This window comes from Hoplias malabaricus, chromosome 5 (assembly GCF_029633855.1).
Source record: "Hoplias malabaricus isolate fHopMal1 chromosome 5, fHopMal1.hap1, whole genome shotgun sequence".
Lineage (NCBI taxonomy): Eukaryota > Metazoa > Chordata > Actinopteri > Characiformes > Erythrinidae > Hoplias > Hoplias malabaricus.
Window position 1 is genome coordinate 26,510,071 of NC_089804.1, and position 22,570 is coordinate 26,532,640.

Consider the following 22,570-nt stretch of genomic DNA (forward strand, 5'->3'; position numbering starts at 1 on the left):
ACATTCACCCGCCTACTCTCCGTTATTCCACCCACTTTTATTTCTTTTTATTACTATTACCACTGTATTTCTTTTTTATTTTTAGTAACGCTACATGTATTTTTTTACTAATTTGAGAGTTTTGTAAACATACATCAGTGCAAAATGGGTAACTTTCGGGGTGGGTGCTGGAACGCACTAATTGCTTTTCCATTATTTTAAATGGGGAAAATTGACTTGAGAAACGAACATTTCCACTTACGAACCGGGTCACAGAACGGATCAAGTTCGTAGGTAGAGGTTCCACTGTGTATCATATCGACTGAAATTTTGAATTATATTGTGATATTAATTTTGGCCATATCGTCCAGCCCTAGAATAAAGTATGCAATATTTTTACAGCATTTACATTGTATAAAATGTATAACGGTTTAGTTGAGATGATTTAACATATACAGGCGGATGTGCGTATGTTATATGCAAATACTATTCCACACTTTATAAGGCTCTTTAGCGTCTGGATTCCTCGTATCCATGCCGAGCACAGTCTTGGAGTCAAACCCATGTGGATACAGAGGGCTAACTCTAATATCTAGATCGGTCTCAAATAGTATGTTCAAACTGATCTTACATTTACAAATATTTATATTTTTTATTTGAATATATCGTTTATTGTCAGTGCATGTCATTCTTTACCAAATCAACCACTGAGAAAAATTGAGACATAGCTCTGTGTATCAGTTCTAAGAGTTAAACTGTAGTGACATGGCTAATGAAGTGGCCACTATGTAATAAATCATTGGACAACATGATATATAGAGAGTTACTTGCAGAGGTATTGTTTGGTTCATCCTTTTGAACTTAGTTCTGCAACAGAGTTCACAGGCCACATCACGGTCATGTCAGATTAATTGTAAAGGGAGACTACACAAACACAAGCCGGACCATTTTATTTCCTCTGTGTATCCCCTTTATTAAACACCTCACTGAGCAGGGCACAGAAGGCCAGTCTGAGAATTGTTTGTTTTTTCAAAAGCTACAGCTCTTTTTCCCCCAAGGTAAAGCTCAAATAGCCTGCAGGTATGCAGATACCAGGAGCTATGGTCACTATTTATATCTGTGTGGAACGGCCAACATTTTAATGGGCTTTAGATTTGAGGTTTGGCTGTTTGTGTATAGATTTCATGCTGTTAAATACTAAACCATTAAAATGTATAATGGATGCTTAATAGATTTCAAAGGCTCTCTACCATGGGAACCCATTTTTACTACTTTTATATAACATGCAAATATTGTCCCATTCGCTCTCTATTTGGCCACATATCCACATATCCACCTGTTCACAGACACCTGTTTAACTCTGCCCCTTAACACTGAAGTTATAAGGAGTCTTTCAAACTGCAAACATTTGAATGAGAGGCTATGGTGGACTGCCAGTGAGAGAAAAGCTAATTTACATGTATAAGTCTTAAAGGTTCGATAACCAAAATAGCCTGTGTAACTCAAACTGTGCATTAAAGGCAATGTATGTGATTCTGGACAACTACTGTACTGTTCTCACCCCCCCCCCCCCCTCCCATCTTTTAAGAAGGAATGGTATGTTTGAGTAAGAAACTGACTGTAGCTTGCTCTTGGCTGAAGTTTAACTTGTCTTTAAGTCTGTATTCACGGTTTTAATGCACCCAGAATCTAATTAGAAACTCTAGCTGTTTAGTTTTGTAGCACTTTTTGGTCTGTGTTTACTTTCATGTAATGTTAACAATCATGAGTTAGACAACAAACAGCAAAAATAAGTCAATATTTCTCACTTTACAGCAGAAATACAGCAACGTCCTCATGTTTTATATGTTTTTCAATGTTCATAGGCCTTCCAAACACCTCCAAAAGCCCTTTCTCGGCCATGACTGAGCGGGCAACAGCGAGAGACAGTTTCCTGAGCCAGTTTGAACTGAGACACCTTTGTTTGTTTTCTATTTACAGAGCCAGGGCTTTGTACAAACACCGGACCTTTTTCCACCACACAGACAGGGCAGAGAGCTAACAAATGGTGAGGAAATATTTTCTGAAATCATAAAGTGTTTATTGGATTAAAATCATGAACATGGCCTTTAACTTTGCAGCAAAGCAAAACTCTAGCTTCTTCCACTGCTAGCCGTTTTCAGAGTATGTTGCTAAAGATCGAAATGCATTTTCCTGCCCCAGAGCAAGTGCTTGCAGATTCCAGGAGCTTGTAGCATAGGACGTGACATACGTCAAAACATTTACCGCATTGTGCTGATTGGCTGCCACACAGTGAAATTATTTTCATTTGCATAATGTTGGGAAAAACACTTTTCTTCGCTATCTCTGCCTGCTTTACGCTCCCATCAGACCCACAATTCTCACCTGTCCCGAAAGTAATGAATGAGAAGTGAAATGAAAATTGCCTTGCACTGCTGCAAAGTGAATACATGATAAGGGATACAGATAGTTATTGGTATTGATATGTAAACCCACACAAATGTCAGTGGACCTTAGGGAGAGTATAAAATAGAAGAAGTGGTCATTCTGGATATGATCGCTTTAAATGACTGATATGAACGTGACTACTGTAAGTGGTTACTGTGTTTTAGGGGTAACTTCAGTGATTTTCAGTGCTGTATATTTGTGATATTATGAGCTGGGAATCTCATTGTAAGTGTGAATTATTAGTCTGACAGTGAATTGAAAAACACCTTATCTGAACTTTGATTTCTACCAAGCTTGGGGCTGACTGGTGGTTTCCACAGCAACGGCAATGATTTGCAGCTTATGGTCACTGGACAGTATTTGCATCCACAGCATGTACTTTTTTTTTTTAACTCCCCTGTCCAATAGGCTTGAAGTGTGGGGAAGAGTAGGGGGGGGGGTTTATTTCCATGCCAGGTCCTTTCAAATCAGAGGAAGTTCAAGATCAATGGTAGGCCTGGCTGCCTGGGGCTGCGATTTCCGTGCTGAAAATACTCCCATTATGACAAATAAAACTGTCCAAATAAGGCATGTAAAGTGTGCTGCTTTTAGATTAGAGCGTGCAGTTCAGAGAGGGGTTATGAAGATGGATTCTACAGTGTCATAGGCTGACAGTCTGCTCCTACAGTCAATAAGAAGTACTTGACCCTGTGTACAATTATTCTCCTAATCTTAAGTTTGAAGAATGAACAGCATTCACGGGTCATTCCTCTGTTGTGGCGGCTCTGAAATTAAGACGGTGCCTCTTTCTTCACTCTCTAGTTCTTACCATCTTTCTTCTTCGCTGACTCCAGCTTGGCCATCACAGAGGAGGTTGTCACTATTGACCCTACATTAATCTTCCTTTGAATTAGAAGTTGTGCTCAGAGCAGGAAGGCCATTGATTGTGTCTGCGACAGACCATTAGCTCCTGTTTGGCTTGCCCTGGAGGGAAAAGAAAAAATATATATATATGAAGTCGTTCGTCCTATTTAGTTAATGGCAATTTCAAATCCATTAAAACAACTGCATCACAGCAGAAGGCAGAGCTGCACAACAGTAGATGTGTTCATCTAAATAGCCGTTTTGGCCTCTTCAATTATGTGAAATTATGATCAAATTTAAATCACATTTAGGCAGTTGTGAAAGTGCAATTTTATTTAGAACTGTGCCTGCTAGATTACAGTAGAGTGTGGAAATAGCTCTGCTCATTACACGAAGAGGCTAACTAGTCACAGGATGCTGCATTATGTGTATGCTGGGGGCACTGTACACTCTAAGAAATTCCAGATCAAACTGGCCTCACATTTGGATGGCATGTATATACCAGCTGAATAGCTGTGACTGCTTATCTACCGGCTTTTCCAACTCCTGTTCTATTAATGTCCTGCTGTGTTTGTGCAGTCTGCCAAACCGGTTTTTACAAAGTGTATTGAAATGTATTAATAACCTGTTGAAGCATGTAATTAAAATGACAGTTCTGTACAAACTGTGCGGTATTCATCATATCGCAGGAAGTTATTCTGCTCAAAATGTCATTAGATCTTATGGTAGGACACAGATAATGCTCATATTTGTGATTTAATTGCGCAAAACATAAAATGTACAAAACATAAAATATCGATGTAAGTAAATAATAAAATTATTTAGATAAATGAGATAAATGGTTCCCTATTCACTATACAGTGCACTATTATAGGGAACAGTATCTCAGTGGATTATAGGTATCTGTTATCCACTAGCGTAAATGCTTATGTTTATGGACACCAAATAGTGCATTATACAGTGAATAAGGCAAAGTTTCAGACCCAGCAAAAGATTCACTAACTGGCACGTGTCTTCCTCTTCTTTACTCTCGTTGAGGTTTGATCTAAACCTTTTAAAAACATGGGGAATTGCCTCTTTGTAATTCTAGTAGTATATCAAGTGTTAGCATTAGCTTTAGCTCATCTGAAACCATCTGGAATCTTTCTCCTGCACCTCCTCCTTCTAAAACTGCGCAGTAAATGTTGTCTCTGTAGTTTTGTTTGTTTTGTTTATTTATTCATTTTACTTTCAGACACAGCATATATGGACTGGATCGGCACATAGCATATTAAATTCCAGTTTAAACGCAACTAATTGCTTTCTCCGGCAGTGGCCCTACTGAGACTTGGCTCTAGCTGTAGCAGGCGCTGCTGTATTGTGTAGACTAGTGTGTATTACATTAATAAATTGTCACAGACCATTACAGTGTAATCAGCGATTTTTAAACTTTCAGAGCTGTTTTTGCAGACACAGAGCAGGCCTCGTCCCAGGCTTAAAAAGGATTTTCAGCAGGGGATCTGCGCTCGCTGTGTAATTTAGCTCAAAATTAAGCTTAATCGTTCCTTTGATCAAATGTCTATGCAAAATTGTGTGGAATGGCTTCATGACTGAGTCTTTCTGTTGGTGACTTTAAAATGCCCAGTGCGCCTCATCGCTAGATATGAAAAGAACCACTAGTACCATCTCTGACCGCCTGTTTGACAGCGCTTTAATTGCCCGGGTCAGTAAAATTATTAAAGCAGCCTTTTCTCGTTCCGAAAATGATCTTTTCACAAATCATTCCCTTTTCCTCCTGATACAAATAAAGGCTCGTGGATACTGTTTCTCTAGGGTTGGCTCCGGAAGAGTGGTCTGTGGAAAGGAAAGTGTGTTTTAGCGTGTCTAGACTGTCTGTCAGATGCTGTTAAGCAGTTCCCAGTGGAGCAGTTGAAGGCACTGGCACTGTCGGCATGGCACCGTATCGTCAGCTGTAATAAGCCTCAGAGCCTGACAGACAGCACCTCAGGACGGTAGCTCGTGGACCACCCATTGTTGTGTTGTGCCCACCACCGAAACCGAGCCTCTGAGGCCTGAAGTTGCCAGGCAACGGTTATCTTCTGGTAGAGGGATGAAGTGACCTTTCTTTTCTTTTGCTTTTGGTGTTAACCTCATAGCCTCTGATTCGCTTGAGCACAGTTTGACTTTTAAGTCACAGGGAAGCAAGAGGCTGTGAAAATGTTTGTCGTTTGTCCTTTGTAAACGACAAGGAGGGAAATCACTTTGGTGAAATCCTCCAAGTGACTCGTCTTTCGGCAGGTAGATTTAAAATAGCGAGGCTATGTTTGTGTATATACACGTTACAAATCCAAGTCAGCAACATTAGGGAGGTTTTTAATTTTTGGTTCATTTGAATAATTAGACACATTATCCTCAGTTTAAATACGATTTTCATGTTTTGAACTTGCAAATCCAAATCAGCTACCACTATGCATTACTGGATTTCTGTGAAACTTCCCTCATGATACTCTAAAGATCACAGTCGAGCAATTTTCACTTCCTGGTTTTTTGGGGCGTCACTTGCTTCCAGTTTTGTCTTCCAGTAACTGAAATGCATGCTCAAGGGATAGCCCTACCCAGTCTGAAATATTGCACATTTGACCCTAAAATACTTTGTGGATGTTGATTGGCTTAAAGGAACGCTAGGTAATATTTGGTATTTTTGCTCCTGGGCTCTCCTACAGTTGCAGAGTGTAATTCAGGACAGTGTAAGTGTAACTGTCCTGAATTCAAGGAGGAGGGTCGTGGTTGAGGGGAGTGGTTGTAGTTTCCTACCCTCCTCCAAATGTTACATAGTGCTGTTTCTGCAGTGCTGAGCTTGGAGTAGCCCTGACAGAAGCCCTGTTCTCCCTATTACAACTCAATGAAGCATGACAATGATTTTAAAGCTTTAATTTTAAGGTTACAATACTACATACTGTCACTTTAATGCATACATTCACATGTGCGAAGTGTAGAAGTAGACAGCCTTATAGATAGAGGGAAAAAAAGAATACATTGTCTATGACTTTATCGTAACTTTGACCCAGTTGTAGCCTTTCAACGTGATTATGATAATGCCACTGAAACTCATGCATATCTTAAGAAAATGCCTGGAGGCCTTCAGTGGAATTGTTTACCGCACGATTCGCGGTGACACAGCAACTGGAGGATTTCCTGTATAATACATACACTTGCATTTTCGTTTTTTTTTTTTTTTCATTTTACATGCACATAATGGCTGTGCCCTGGCTAGAGATATATAGGACATAATCAATGTGTGAAAATATACACCACAATTAACACTCCAGGTACCACAGACGTGCATGCAGTAATTTGCATTAAACCACAAATAAACTATTGAATGATGATGTATAAAACACCCTTATCTCATTATTGATGTAATTACTCTCAGATTAAAGCTGTCGCTCTGTGTTTTAACCCCAGTACCTTATTCACAGTCCAAATTAGATTGGGTTCACATCCTGTCATTATTTGATATACAGTGTCTTTTTTTTTTTACTGCAAGGCTGCAAGTATCCATTTTCTTGCAGACCCCCAGTCTTTTCTTTATTCAGAGGAGCTGATGTTTGCAGCAACAGGATTCTCCATCAGTAACAGCTTGCACTTAGCAATAGCCCTGTCAGCTGACCACTGCCCCTCCTCCCACAGAAACTCACCCCCCACCAGCGCTCCAGGCTGGAATAGAGCCCTCTGCGTCAACACTGGAGCAATGCCCAGGCATGTGCTAGTGCCCTGACTGTGGGGCACTTTCATCATGTCCATCACTGCTCTGTGGATACAAAGTTTGTCACATTCTATCTAGAATCTGTAGGAGTGAGTGTGGATATCACAACATACAGATATCCTGGCAATCCTTTACTACATCTGAGATTTGAATTAGGTATGAATAGATTGTGATTATTATTTTTAGATACGTGTTTGATCTTGGCAGAATACGTTGGGACACAGGCAGCTGATACTGTCTTGCATTAAGCAAATTAGACACATCGAATTAGTGAAGATGAATTATTGGTACTGATTGACTGTGAAATGTGATGTTGTGCGAATGAGAGAGTGAGTGTGAGATGTCCTGCAAAGGACAGGCACCCTGTCCAGTGTGTGTTCCTGCTATGTACACAGTTTTTCAGTGGATGCTCAGGGCCCACCATGACCCTTTACCAGTGTTGGTGCTTACAGTCGATGAATGAATGAATAAAACAATAAATAAATACAATGGCTAGAATTGCTAATATGGGCGGCTTGGTGGTGCAGCAGGTAGTGTCGCAGTCACACAGCTCCAGGGACATGGAGGTTGTGGGTTCGAGTCCCGCTCCAGGTGACTGTCTGTGAGGAGTTTGGTGTGTTCTCCCTGTGTCCGCGTGGGTTTCCTCCGGGTGACTGTCTGTGAGGAGTTTGGTGTTTTCTCCCTGTGTCTGCGTGGGTTTCCTCCAGATGACTATCTGTGAGGAGTTGGTGTGTTCTCCCTGTGTCTGTGTGGGTTTCCTCTGGGCGACTGTCTGTGAGGAGTGTGGTGTGTTCTCCCTGTGTCTGGGTGGGTTTCCTCCGGGTGACTGTCTGTAAGGAGTTGGTGTGTTCTCCCTGTGTCCGCGTGGGTTTCCTCCGGGTGACTGTCTGTGAGGAGTTGGTGTGTTCTCCCTGTGTCCGCGTGGGTTTCCTCCGGGTGACTGTCTGTGAGGAGTTTGGTGTTTTCTCCCTGTGTCTGCGTGGGTTTCCTCCAGATGACTATCTGTGAGGAGTTGGTGTGTTCTCCCTGTGTCTGTGTGGGTTTCCTCTGGGCGACTGTCTGTGAGGAGTGTGGTGTGTTCTCCCTGTGTCTGGGTGGGTTTCCTCCAGGTGACTGTCTGTAAGGAGTTGGTGTTTTCTCCCTGTGTCCGCGTGGGTTTCCTCCGGGTGACTGTCTGTGAGGAGTTGGTGTGTTCTCCCTGTGTCCGCGTGGGTTTCCTCCGGGTGACTGTCTGTGAGGAGTTGGTGTGTTCTCCCTGTGTCCGCGTGGGTTTCCTCCGGGTGACTGTCTGTGAGGAGTTGGTGTGTTCTCCCTGTGTCCGCGTGTGTTTCCTCTGGGTGCTCCGGTTTCCTCCCACAGTCCAAAAACACACATTGGTAGGTGGATTGGCGACTCAAAAAGTGTCTGTGTGAGTGAATGTGTGAGTGTGTGTGTTGCCCTGTGAAGGACTGGCGCCCCCTCCAGGGTGTATTCCCGACTTGCGCCCAATGATTTTATTTAGCTTATTTATTTTATAAACTTAACTCTATTTATGATTAGCATTTTTGGCTGTTACTCATTATATGGGATAATGTCATAAAATTACTGTTCCTTATAATAATAGTCACATTTGAATGTATTAAAGTTTGAACATTGTTGTTTATTAATAGCTGTAGTCATTCATTCATTCATTGTCTGTAACCGCTTATGCCAGTCCTTCACAGGGTGACACACACTCACACATATCCCTCACACACTCACACCTATAGGCACTTTTGAGTTACCAATCCACCAACCAACATGAGTTTCTGGACCATGGGAGGTAACAGGATCACTCGGAGGAAACACACACAGCCACAAGGAGAACACACTAAACTCCTCACAGACCCACAACCGCAGAACCCTGGAGCTCCATGAAGTGAATGAATGAATAAATGATGTTGGGGATTGATGTTTTTCAGGCAGGTCGTATTCTGGAGAGTTTTAGAACGTTTTGTTGCTTTGTGTTTTTTTCTCACAGATGTGTGACAGGGTCCTTCCTGTATAAGAGATAATTATGTAAACGTCAGTAACTATATTAAGTGGGATACTGCCATAGGGTGGGTTCTCTATCTGTGTTGAATGGTTAAACCTGAGCTGAGAAATCAGTGTTGAAAGCCTTATCTGCATTAGGTCTGTTGTTGCACTCTGCAGTCTCCTGTGTTTTGCTGTGTCTCGGTGGGAGATGACGGGCCTTTGTTCTTCGTAGAGTTTCTGTGTTTTTCTGGCTGCTTCAATATTCAGCTCATTCTCCTGATAGCATTTTTTCCCCCTACAATGCAGTGTGCAATCCTACTGTGAGTCTCTTGTTAAAACTTGTTGGTTTTCCTCCTCTCTGTGACTATTACGCAGTGAGTCATGGCCTTATTGCTTTAGAAGAACAACCTTCTTCACACCTCCCCTGGTTTTTCTCTGCTGTTTTCTCGCACAGCCAGTATACATCTTGTGTTTACACCTTCGTCTGAAATAATAACAGTGCAAGCTCATCCGGTATAAGCCTCTCTTGTTTATAGCAGTTGTCCAGGAAGTCAAAGAATACATTGAAGAAACATGCCGTGATATTTTAGTGTTCATTACAGCAAAGATTTAACACAACACTAGCACAGAGTATCGACTGAACCGTCAATCACAGATGAGCATTTTAAACAGCTTCCTCACAGGAGAAAATGTAGCTAGCTTCTTGGTTCCCAGCAGGATTTACTGCACACACAAATATATCCCTCTACATCACCTGTGATTGATGATGTCAACAGTGATAAGACATGACACAGAAACATCTTCTGATTTAAGCCAATGACTAGTTTACGACAGATTGGAAATGCACAAGAGTGAACCGACTGGCACAGCTCATCTCTGCTCAGAACTGTCTGACAAAGTCTCTCAGTACAGAAAATACAAAAAGACAGTCACCCAAGATGAACCGTGGCAGGCGTCAGATAAGAAACTGATTACTGATTGGATTGAGTGCTTCGGATTGTTGATTAGTAAGTTCTCCATACATCTCGGCTTTAAACAAGGATCTGCGACATTTACTTTGCAGATTTGTCTTTCAAACACTTTCTCTTTTCAAAGACTCTGGTGATCCGTCTAAATAAACGAAAAACATTTAAACAGTTTGATTAAACATGAAACGGTTTTCATTTACCGCATCTGTAGCATTCAGTTGATTATCACAGACAATTATTGACCGTGTGCAAAATTATAATTGATGCCACTTGGCCAATCACAATCATCTCTTAATGTTCCTTCAGAGCCCGCATGCTGTGAAAATGATGTTGGCAGTGAAGAATAGGTCTGAATTATTAGACTAAGAGAGGCAGAATTGCTGAGGAATGTCAGATGCCTTATCAAGCTATTCCTAATATTTGAAGGTCTGTGCTGTTTATATTTCAGCTTATTACATTGATTTGACTAGCTAGTGTTAGCTTTAGCATTATCTCATCTGAAATGGTTTAGTCAAGTTAAAGTAGTGACCAGAATACAGAATCTGACATTCTGCTTCAGAATTGTTTGTGTGTGTGTATGATAAAGAAGCGATTTTGAGTCTTAAACATATCTACGTTTGCGGGGAAACACAGTTCTAAGCTCTGTGTCTTTTAACGTAGGACGTTATGTTCGAGAGGAAAATAGCGACTGTTGTGTGTACATGTCTGAAATTTAACTGGTCTTTATTCACTGTTTGAATTACCTCATTTCAGTTCATGCTTTTCGATGCTTGTAGTTCTCTCCATTGTCTAAAACTCCAGATGCCTCTGCCTTGAGAAATATTGATTTAGAAAACGCAACTTTCGCAACAAGTGGGTTGTGTAATGTCATGAGAAACATTGGTAGTTGATGTTTGTAATCATATTTTGTCTGGTGCACATTTTGAAGTCGGGAGCTTAAGCATTAGAGAGGGGAAGGTTAAGATATTGCCCTGTTAATCACATCTTGTATTACTTGATGATTAAACACAAGGGCTTATGGGTAAGAACATGGGTGGCAATGACATACCATTCCTGTCCTGGGGTTGGTCTTGGCCTCATTCCCTATTCAAACTGGATTGATGGGTTTTATAACTGCCAGCGTTTTACTAAAGGTTCCAATTACCTTACGTACAGCAGCAGAATACAGAAAAGCCTGTGTGTGACCCTCTCGCTGTCGGAGATCGATTCTAACTGCAGTGATCGCAGCAGTTGACCGTGAATGGGATGGTCACAGTCACACACTGATATGCAGGGTCATTAGAGGACGTCAGAAGCAGACTAGAATACATATGGCCCCAGATGGAAGTCAGTTTTTTACACTGATATAAGGCCAGATTTCCATAAACAACACTAGGGATGAACAAGGGAAGTGTAATGCTCCAATGTTTTAGATTGTTGCAATAAATTATTCCATAGATATTGAGCTAATTATCACTGTTGCAATGAAAAGCAAGGTGTTTAGAATCAATATTCTGTGTAGGATCACTCAATAAGCACAAAGCATCATCTTGCAGCTACACCGATTATCCATAACATTACAACCACCTCCTTATTTCTACACTCCACTGACCATACAGGAGCACTTTGTAGTTCTACAATTATAGACTGTAGTTAATCTGTTGCTCTGCATGCTTTGTTTGTAGCATCACAGAGACACAACCACATTGTAATTGTAAAGCCAGAGGCAGTAGCTCTAATCTGTCATTGCAGTTTGTGTTGGACATGCTTTAGTCCTTCATCAGTGGTCAGAGGATGCTGTTTCTTCAGTTTGGTGGACTATTCTCAGTCTAGCAGTGATATTGAGAGGTTTAAAACTCCAGCAACACTGCTGTGTCTGATCCACAAGTACCATCATACTATACTAATACACCATACTAACACACCTGCACCACCACCATTACATCATACCTGCCCACTGATGGTGCTCTGGGGGTCCTAACCATTGAAGGACAGGATGAAAGGGACAAACAGACATGTACTGAAACAGATGGACTACAGTCTGTAATTGTAGAACTACACAGGTCTCCTGTTTGGTCAGTGGAGTCAAGGGGGCGGATAGTGACTGTAAAAACAAGGGGTGATCATTATATTATAGCTGATCTAAACATGATATGACATTTGCTCACAGTTCTTTTTAGGAATCAAGATAAAGATAACATGGATCTAGAGAATTCTTTGCTAAATTTCATACACATTATCTTGTTGACCTTGGAAGGATAAGCAGTAGACTTTTTAAAAGAAATAATATAATCAGAATGGCTAGAAACCATTGCTATATTTGTAGTTGCATAGGGCTCAGGAATTCCTCACACTTGTTCCACATTTGTACTGTACATGTGCCCGAATTATGTTTCTAAATCTCTGAAATCACCCTGCTATAGGAGGTAGACTGATATCATTACTTTTCTGGTGAAATCTTGAACCCAGACCTGTGAATCAAACTGAATAATGGATTGAGTCGTTTATTACACCCATATTAATAAAACATGCACATGTGACAGTATAACAATTAATTATTAATACAATGTGCAGGTTTTCTGACAAACAGCAACTACCAGTACATCCAAAAAAATGTGATTTAACTCTTTAAACATGGGACGGAGAGGGTTTGTTTGTCAAGGATTCATCAAGTTTGCGAGAGGCTCAACCTAATTGGCTCTTTCACTGAGCCACTGTTTAAAGACAAACTGACCGGGAGTAACCAGTGCAACATTAGTTGGTGAGAAGGACTTGATTTCTTGAAATTTGTACTGATGTTTTTATTTTGTGATCTTCAGTGAATGATCTTTCAAAGCCAACCCCAGCTCTCATCACTAAATTGGCTAGAGATAAACTATAAATCCAAAGAACATAAGTGTAAAGCTTTCCCTGAAGATAAACCCTTACTGTAGGATTTAAATTTTTTTTTAATGAGGTCAAGTAATGATGGTGGATGATTAGTTCTGGATCACACACACCACTCCATCCCAACCCAATGTATTGGATAGAGCTCCATCTCTGTGTAGAACGCAGTCTCCCTGCTCTACAGCCAGTTGCAATTCAATAGATATCAACCAACTGTACGCTGTATTGCTGTTTCACACAGCAATTCAGGCTTTGTATTCTTGTTAATGTAATGCATTAGTGTGAACTAAGGTGACCTTAAAGCATGTGCTCCTCACACTTCTTCACATATTTTATTTGGGAAGATAGCTGTTGTTTTCACCATGTTTTAAGAGGTGGATGTGTGACCGAGTGCGAATTAGCGAGTAAGAGTCTGTGAGTGTGTGTGTGTGTGTGAGGGAAAGACACAGCTCATGATCGGCTGCTTAACAGGCACATGACTCTCAGCACAGATCTGGCTGGCATGTGCACAAATATGTGAAAGTTTTCGCCGGTCGCCACTGCGAATACTAGTAGGGGACTTAAGATGGACTTGCGGTCCCTTCTGGCCAGACAGGCCTTGAGCCAAAAGAACTCCCAGCTCTGATAGACATACTACAGCAAATCCAACAGCATTCATTCATCGCATGGCTCATAACTTTAGTGTATCCTTCGAAAGGATATCAAAGTTTTTTGCCACTTTTTAAAAGTGTAATCAAACATTTTTATCATCAAAACGTAGCGCAAAAATGTGTACGGATAGTGCAACATGCTCCAAAGAGCATTTAGTGTATCCTTCACAAGGACATCAAAGCTTGTTTTGTTATCGTTAAAGGTGCAATCAAACATTTTTAACTACCAAAGGGATTGTTATGAAAGTGATCATTTATGTTATATTCTGTACAGTGTAACTCACATGAGACAAAGACTTTGTACTCTGCTTTATACTCCATGAATTAGCCCATTTATGCTACATAGAGGGGGCCCCCCACATGTTTTGCCATGTTTAAAATAGGTTTAGTACAGTGTTTGAGACAATGGCTGATTCATATTAAGTGGAATATTCATTCATTCATTCATTATTTGTAAGCGCTTATCAAGTTCAGGGTCGCGGTGAGTCCAGAGCCTACCTGGAATCATTAGGCGCAAGGCGGGAATACACCCTGGAGGGGGCGCCAGTCCTTCACAGGGCAACACAGACACACACACACATTCACTCACACATTCACACCTACGGACACTTTTGAGACGTGTGTTTTTGGACTGTGGGAGGAAACCGGAGCACCAGGAGGTGCGAACACAGGGCGAACACACCAACACCTCACAGTGAAGTGGAATATGTTTAAAATATTCAAAAAGGTTTATTTATTCAGTGTACATCCTTGATTGATGCCATTAAACACTGTTTAATTCTGTTATGGTTTTTGTATTTGTATAATCTATGTAATTCTTTTCATTTGTTAGTGCGTGCTGTTGTTGTTATAAAGCATACCAATACGTGGGTGTATAGTTGGAGCCCTAGACTCAGTGTACCATACCTGAAACTGATCTTGACTTGGTGGTAAATGAGATGTCACTCTATCATCATTAGATCGTGATGATGAGGGATGTTAATGAATAAAAATATAATCAGTTAATGCGATTTTCCAGCAGTTTAAATTCATGGACAGCTGTCACAATACTTGCAGTAAGCCCTTTTATATTTACCACATTATATGTATTACAGACTTTCCCTTAGTAGAGCTGTCAGAACTCAGAATTTAAACCCAATTTGACCCAATATATTGGACTTTTTGTTACTATATTGTTCAGCGGCAGCATGGTGGCACTGCCAATACCCACTAATGTGAGGGTCCCATCAGCTAGGGGTGCTTGTGCTAGTGCATTTGCAGTGATGGTCCCAAGCCCAGATAAATGAGAGCATTAGGTCAGAATGTGCATCCAGTGTCATCTAAACCTAAGCCAAGTCTAATATGCAGACCATAATGATCCCTTGTGTTGACCGCTGGCAGGAGGCTCTATTCTTTCCATGCCATAGGCTCTGTTCTCCCTATTACTGCTCAGTGAATCAGCACAATGACTTTGAAGGTGTAGTTTTAATGTAAAAACAATGCCTAGTGTACCTTATAAACCAATATAAATAAAACATAATGTTCTATGAATGGGTGGTTAGGTTGGTTATAACAAGTCCATTTAACTCAATTTATTATGAAAATAATTGGTAGAGTATTCTGTACTTGTAAAGTTGTACAAATATTTAAGTTATATTTTAAGCTGATGAAAATATGTACAGAGAACACACTAATGTATTATGAATGCACAATTATTCCAACAACAAACAAACAAATAAATGGTGACTGGCATGTTTTTATATACAATATGTCTTTATCGGTTTGTTAAATTCAACAAATAAATAAACAACTGTAAATGTCTAAAATGCCACATTTAAGTTTGTTCACTGTAGAAAACGTGTGATTAGTTTAATTAGCAAAAATCAACATTTGAGCAGAGTAAAATCTCTTGCCAGGAATATCAGCGGAGTGATACAGGCTAAGAAGACACCTGTCTATCCCAAGTTAAAAGCTGAAGTTTGGCTAGTGGAACGGGTGCAGTTTCATCAGGATCTATTAGGAAATTGTGGAGCGAGTGAGAAGGGTGAACTCCAGGGAGTCATGCTTACCCTCCAGCACGCATATATCACACATGACTACTGGATATTACCCATGTGTGCCTGCTCAGGAGAGGTGTTACTCGTAATTCTGTCATCTTCTTTCAAGTATGCATTACTCTCCGTGAGTCTTCAGCTCATCTGTAGTCTTCACACCAACTTACACGGCCACAGGATGAGCACAGGGACCCTGAGGCCTGAATTCTTTAGTGAAGTACAGGTCAATAAAGGAGCAACATTCTCTGTGATTAGAATGGCACTAGAATTTTGACTTCTATATCAAAATCTAATATTCTCAGAATATGGGATGCTTGTTTGATGGGATTATAAATATCTTTGATGTTTGGATTCGGTACAAATCTCTCCAAGTGCCAAATAAATTCAGTCAGATATAAGCTTCTTCACCAGGTTCTTAGTCAAATTTGCCAGTCCACCTTAAATGGTCATTCATTCATTATCTGTAAGAACTTATCCAGTTCAGGGTCGCGGTGGGCCCAGAGACTACCTGGGATCATTGGGCTCAAGGCGGGAATACACCCTGGAGGGGGGCTTTTGAGTGGCCAATCCACCTACCAACATGTGTTTTTGGATTGTGGGAGGAAACCGGAGCACCCGGAGGAAACCCACGCAGACACAGGGAGAACACACCACACTCCTCACAGACAGTCACCCAGAGCGGGAATCGAACCCACAACCTCGAGGTCCCTGGAGCTGTGTGACTGCAACACTACCTGCTGCACCACCATCCCGCCCTACCTTAAATGGTGCAGCAGTTATATTCTAGAAAAGGATTATAACTACCACACCTTGTTGCGTGGACCGGAAGCACCAAAATGTACTTACCACACCATTTAAGTTGGAACAGGAAGTGACTGAATAATGAGTGTGCCAATAAGTAAACAATATCAGCCTCCTTTTTAGTTGTTCCCTAGCTGACACTCTGACCATAAAGCACAGTTAGCAGTAGGTTTAGATTCTGATAAGGACCTACTATATATTACTATATATTAATAAACAATGTAAGCTGGTCACAGAATGTTTTTCCTGTGGCGTTCCCATTGACAACCCACACATCCGTAACCTGTCCAATGGGAGAGTTTGCAGTTAGCCACTCTGAGACACTTTTGATTGTTCATCTCACATCTGGCAAATTATGAACACCTGCCTGTGTTTAGTGTCTTGTTTTCTGTGGCTTTATCATCATTTCTGTTGAGCTGAGAGGCACTTCTTTAGTGTTCTGTGCAGCCCTGACCCAGGGTATCGTATCAGTATTCTTGTACCATTTTTGTCTTGATCCTAGTTTGCATCCTAGTTGCATAGACATTTCCATGTTTATATCCAAGTATTTTTTTGTGTTTGTTTTGTTCGCCTACCGTTTTATTTTGTTTTTTCTTCATGTCTGGGATTAGCCTTTCTGCTTGTGTTGTGACTCTTGGAAAAGCCCCTTAAAAGAAGAACGTTGCAATTGTAACTTGGTTTTCTGCTCCCAAACGGTGCTGTTGTTCGACTACGAAATTACTTTTGACACATTATGCAATAGCAGAATCACAGTGTACTAAAATGCCCCAAATGTTGATTTTGTACCTACAGCCTTAGGTCCCAATAACCCTGAGTTCTGGCTGAGTGGTATGGTTAAAACTGTACATCTCAATGCAGTTTGCATATTTCAGTTTAATATTAAATATGCATTTTTAAAATAACTTAAATGTGACCATCCCTTTTCAGCAAGTTAACACATGTTTTAGTCAAAATACCACAAGGAAAACACATCAGCGTTATCCATCTGTCACAACTACAGGTTCAGAACGACAGGTTTCAGCTCCTGTTCCTTTAAATGAGAAGGAACTTAATAAGAAATCTCATTTCACTGCATTGTTTGTATTGTTCTGTTTAACTGTGTGCACTGACATTAATGCAGGTCCTGCGCTGTGATTGGTTACTAATGTGGCTTAACACGGTCCTACTCTCATGATACACAGGGGTCATGTGGCTGCCACAGCCATCAGTACACTCATATATGTATATACTTTAATGTTAATATATGGTTTTCTTGACTTAAAAACAATATTTATTTCCAAGCCTTAGAACCCTACCGATGAACAGTAAATCCTCAACGCTGTATTAAGTTTGGAAACCTCTTGGCAGGCCTCTGTCTTTCCATAGTTTGAGTGCCTCAGCACTTCTGTCTCGTCACACCTACTATGTAAGCAAATGCCTGGACCAACTGTGAAATACTGTAAGTGGCTATTGCATATCTCTATCTCAGCCTTAAATAACTTGTTTGAGTATTCAGCCTAGAGGTGCGGTATATGGAAAAGCAGGCCCGCCTAACCAAAGGCCTTGTTTGCTTTGCCTTTGATACGCTGAGAATGAATAAAACTACCAGCACACTTTTAAAGGGCCTGTTCTTTTTTTCCCTGTGTCCTTCAGCGTTGTTAATAAGAAAGCTGCCCCCAAAGAGGTTAAGTATTGTGGCTTTGTTATTCCCAACTCCCTCTGAGCTAGAGTTGCGGAGTGACCTTGTGCCATCGCTACTTGGTCCTTGGAACAGATTGCAACACAGATGTCTCCCAGTCCTGTGTGGTGCAGTGATTTGCTAAACGCTTCACCATTTCTTAAAACGCTCCTCGGCTTTTGCCATGCAGAAATGACTTTGTGAAGCAGGCATCAAAGTTAACAAACAAAACCGTGTTTAAAAATGGCCACCGCCACTTTAACAAGCATAGCTCTGATAGGAAATATATAGAACACCCCAGTTTACATGTTTAGTTTATAATACGTCATTCATCATTTCAAAAATGTATTATGCTTCCAGTTGAAGTGTCTCTGCCAAACACCTTCAGGGTCTCTAGCTTCAACCCCCAGAACTCTAAAACACATTGTTAGGTGGCTGTTGGCTATGAAAATTTGCCCATAGGTGTGAGTGTGTGAGCAATATGGAGAGTGTGTGGTGTCCTGTCCAGGGTGGGTTTCTGATTTTCGCTCAGTGATTCCGGGTATGCTCTGGACGAACTGTGACCCAGGTCACAGAAGGAGAATTAATGATGTGTGTGATATTTATTTGTACACAAATTAAGGATTTACAAAAGGTTCTTTTGGCGGCACCGTGGCACAGCAGGTAGTGTCACAGTCACACAGCTCCAGGGACCTGGAGGTTGTGGGTTCGATTCTCGCTCTTGGTGACTGTCTGTGAGGAGTTGGTGTGTTCTCCCCGTGTCCGCGTCGGTTTCCTCCGGGTGCTCCAGTTTCCTCCCACGGTCCAAAAACACACGTTGGTAGGTGGATTGGTGACTCCAAAGTGTCCGTAGGTGTGAGTGAATGTGTGTGTGTGTCTGTGTTGCCCTGTGAAGGACTGGCGCCCCCTCCAGGGTGTATTCCCCGCCTTGCGCCCAACGATTCCAGGTAGGCCCTGGACCCACCGCGACCCTGAACTTGATAAGCGCTTACAGATAATGAATGAAAAGGTTCTTTCAATGATGCCATAGAAGGACCACCAATGGGTTAATAGAGAATTGTGTTTGTTTAGGGAATATGAGTGTGAAGTAGGTTTTGAAATCCAACACTTGATCCAACACCCATTTAAAAATATTAGCAAAAATGTTTCTTTATGGAGCCAAGTGTGGTTCCTCTATGGCATCGCTCCAGGAAACTTTTGTAGCAACTTTATTGTAGTGTAAAGATAACTGTAGACATCTAAGTGTTGAGTATGCATGACTGATCCATTTTCTCTCTCTCTCTCTCTCTCTCTCTCTCTCTCTCTCTCTGTGTGTGTGTGTAAGTGGGTGTGTTCTCACAAGAGTGACTGCCTCTTTCAGGGCTTAGAGACATTGACACTGTATAATTAATCACGAGATAAAGAGGCACTTCTCGCCTCGTGTTTGTGTGTGTGTTTGTTTGTGTGGTGCATGCACAGCAAAAAAGGAACAAATCTGACCTTTCATTTTCACTGGCCAGTGCAGGAGCCTGCCAGGCTGGATTTGTCGTTATTTAGAGCCTTGGTGCTATGGTAATTACGGAGCAATGTCATCTTCAAACCTAGACTGTTATTAGTAGTGTTGTGCTGCAGCTGTGAAGATGGCTCCCTCTTTATCTGGCCTCTGTAATAGAACTGTGAAGACATAACCACTTATTACTAAGCATCTGTCAGATGACCTTGGCAAGTCCAGCAACATTAGCTGTCTTGGAATTGAGCTGTGAAGGGATGGGGGGGGGGGGGGGGTCCTCCGTCTGAGAGCCTCTATCAGCTGTCACTACCTCCTATCTCTCACAATGTATTCTCCCACCACTCTAAACAGAGCTCAGATGGATGTTTTTCTACGAGGTAATACTTAGAATTCACTCTGGGTGATGTGAGTTTCTTTTTTTTTCTACTTAGAGAACTCCTGAGATAGTACTGGTGCTTTGCTATATTGCTTATTCATACTGTTTTTTAAATACTGATATTCTAGTATAGACTGTGTTAATTCCATGGTGAGAGTTGGCATTATTTAATTTTTTATTTCATGAATGCTAGATTTCTTCAGGGTTCTGGCTTTTTTCCTGGCAAAGTAAAGCATCAGCAAGTCGGGTACACAGCCCCCCAACATTGGGTTGTAGACCAGTAAAACACCTCCAGTGATGGGGCTTGGGATGGGAGTCTTTTGTGATGAGATGGTGATTGTGAGCCAGAATTACACACCCATTATCAGTCCCTGACCTCTGTTATGGTTTTGTGGCTGATTGCCATTGAAATCCTCACAGAAATATTTCACTGTTTAGCTTTTAAAGTGGTCTTTTTTAAATTAAACATTAATTTGTAAGAAAACAACAACGCATTTAATCTTCAAAATATTCTTTGTTGTTATCTATCACCTCACCCCAGTTAAAGAGTTTCAGCACTGAAGAAAATGATTTGTTATTGCGTGATAAAGTCATCAACGCATTTTTCTTTAAATGTTTTGAAGTGCATATCGGACAAAACACAAGTTCAAAACAAAGCACACCCTTCATATCCTGTTCATATCACCAGCATCTACCCAATGTTGTGTTTTGTTTGGGATTGTCGTAATAAATTCCACTTTTCATCACCAGTCACAATTTTCCAGAGGAAGGGCTTTCTCTGTTGTTCGTTATAAGGATTCAAACACTTCATAACACACTCTTCGGACTATTTTTCCTTCCTTTGAATCTTTCCCATTGCATGTAAATGATTGGAAAGAGTTTGTTGAGTTACTCCAAATTGTTCATCAAGTCCTTTTGGGTTTGACCTGAATTTTTTCATGAATCTGAGGTGGCTTTACCCTTCATGGGCACTGATATATTTACCGTCTCTAAGTTCCAGTTCTAACACAACGTTCATTCATTCATTCATTATCTGTAAGCGCTTATCCAGTTTAGGGTTGTGGTGGGTCCAGAGCCTACCTGGAATCATTGGGTGCAAGGCGGGAATATACCCTGGAGGGGGCGCCAGTCCTTCACAGGGCAACACACACTCACACATTCACTTACACACTCACACCTACGGCCACTTTTGAGTTGCCCATCCACCTACCAACGTGTGTTTTTGGACTGTGGGAGAAAACCGGAGCACCCGGAGGAAACCCACGCGGACACGGGGAGAACACACCACACTCCTCACAGACAGTCACCCGGAGGAAACCCACGCGGACACAGGGAGAACACACCACACTCCTCACAGACAGTCACCCGGAGGAAACCCACGCAGACACATGGAGAACACACCAAACTCCTCACAGACAGTCACCCGGAGGAAACCCACGCAGACACAGGGAGAACACACCACACTCCTCACAGATAGTCACCCAGAGGAAACCCACCCAGACACAGGGAGAACACACCACACTCCTCACAGACAGTCACCCGGAGGAAACCCACGCAGACACAGGGAGAACACACCACACTCCTCACAGACAGTCACCCGGAGGAAACCCACCCAGACACAGGGAGAACACACCACACTCCTTACAGACACCCGGAGCGGGAATCGAATCCACAACCTCCAGGTCCCTGGAGCTGTGTGACTGGGACACTACCTACAATGTTTAAATCATTTAAAGCAAAACTCACACCTACTTTTGCATACAATATAAACTCCAAGAACAGAACGATTGGTGAACGTTTCTGAAATACTATAACCTTGATAGAACTCATAATGAAGGGATTGATGAATACATTTTTTCTTGCCATATTCAAAGCCTTAATTTGCAGGTAATTTTTTTGTTGAATAAAATGAAGATTTTCATTTGAAAACTGTGCAATATTTAACATAAAATACCAAAAGCGTGGGAGAATACACAAACACTTTCAAACTTATTTGTACCACTAATAGAAGTTGTTGAATGTTTTACCATGTACTGTACAAGGTGTGGTCCTGAGAACACTATGTGACATTAACATTAATTACACTTAAAACAACTGTTGACAGATTTTCAGTTTTAGTCGAGCACCCTCCTTGGTTCTCCGGTAGATCAGGCCTTGAACAACAAAGTGATTTTATTGACCACTGCTGCACTGAGATGGTTTCCTTTCGGCTTTTCTTATGCACAAGAAACAGTTGTTTACTTGGTGCTATATAGAAAAAGTATGTAACTACAACAGTCTTAGTTCCAGCTTCTTGGGGGAGGCACCATCCTCTGCATTTATTTATCTTTAACTCAGAGATTCAGCAGAGTGTCTCTGGAGTAATAGTCCCCTCAACCTCAAAACGTAAAGCAGGATCGGTGACACTGATACACTTACACATCTTGTCAGATCAGTGACTGCTACTGACACACAGCGTTACTGCAGCATAGTGGGTCTAGACTTCGTACTGATACCCTTGATTTCAGAAAAGGCCCTTTATGAGCCTGCATGGTTGTTCTGATTATACCCAGTATGTGTTTACTTACATTCAAACTCATTGTCATAATCACCTGGGAAAGTGATTGATGATTAATAACAAAGTCTGTATACATATATTCTGTAGAATTCTAAATCCTGAACCATCCTCTGTAATTAGTGTGGTGATAATGATTCACAGAGCATGACTGTTTTCCTCAAACG

The 22,570-nt window shown here is 41.3% G+C and overlaps 1 protein-coding gene across 11 annotated transcripts in view; it reads left to right on the forward strand.

The window, feature by feature from the left end:
* The window catches only part of LOC136697153 (band 4.1-like protein 1), a 120,488-nt gene that overhangs the window by 21,468 nt on the left and 76,450 nt on the right, over positions 1 to 22,570 (forward strand). For 10 of the 11 annotated variants that reach the window (XM_066672130.1, XM_066672126.1, XM_066672123.1 and 7 more), the window contains exon 2: positions 1,960 to 2,026. The exons of the other annotated variant lie outside the window; for it this stretch is intronic. The gene's annotated coding sequence lies outside the window, so the exon portion shown is untranslated. The remainder of the gene's footprint in view (positions 1 to 1,959; positions 2,027 to 22,570) is intronic. 11 annotated transcript variants of the gene reach the window in all.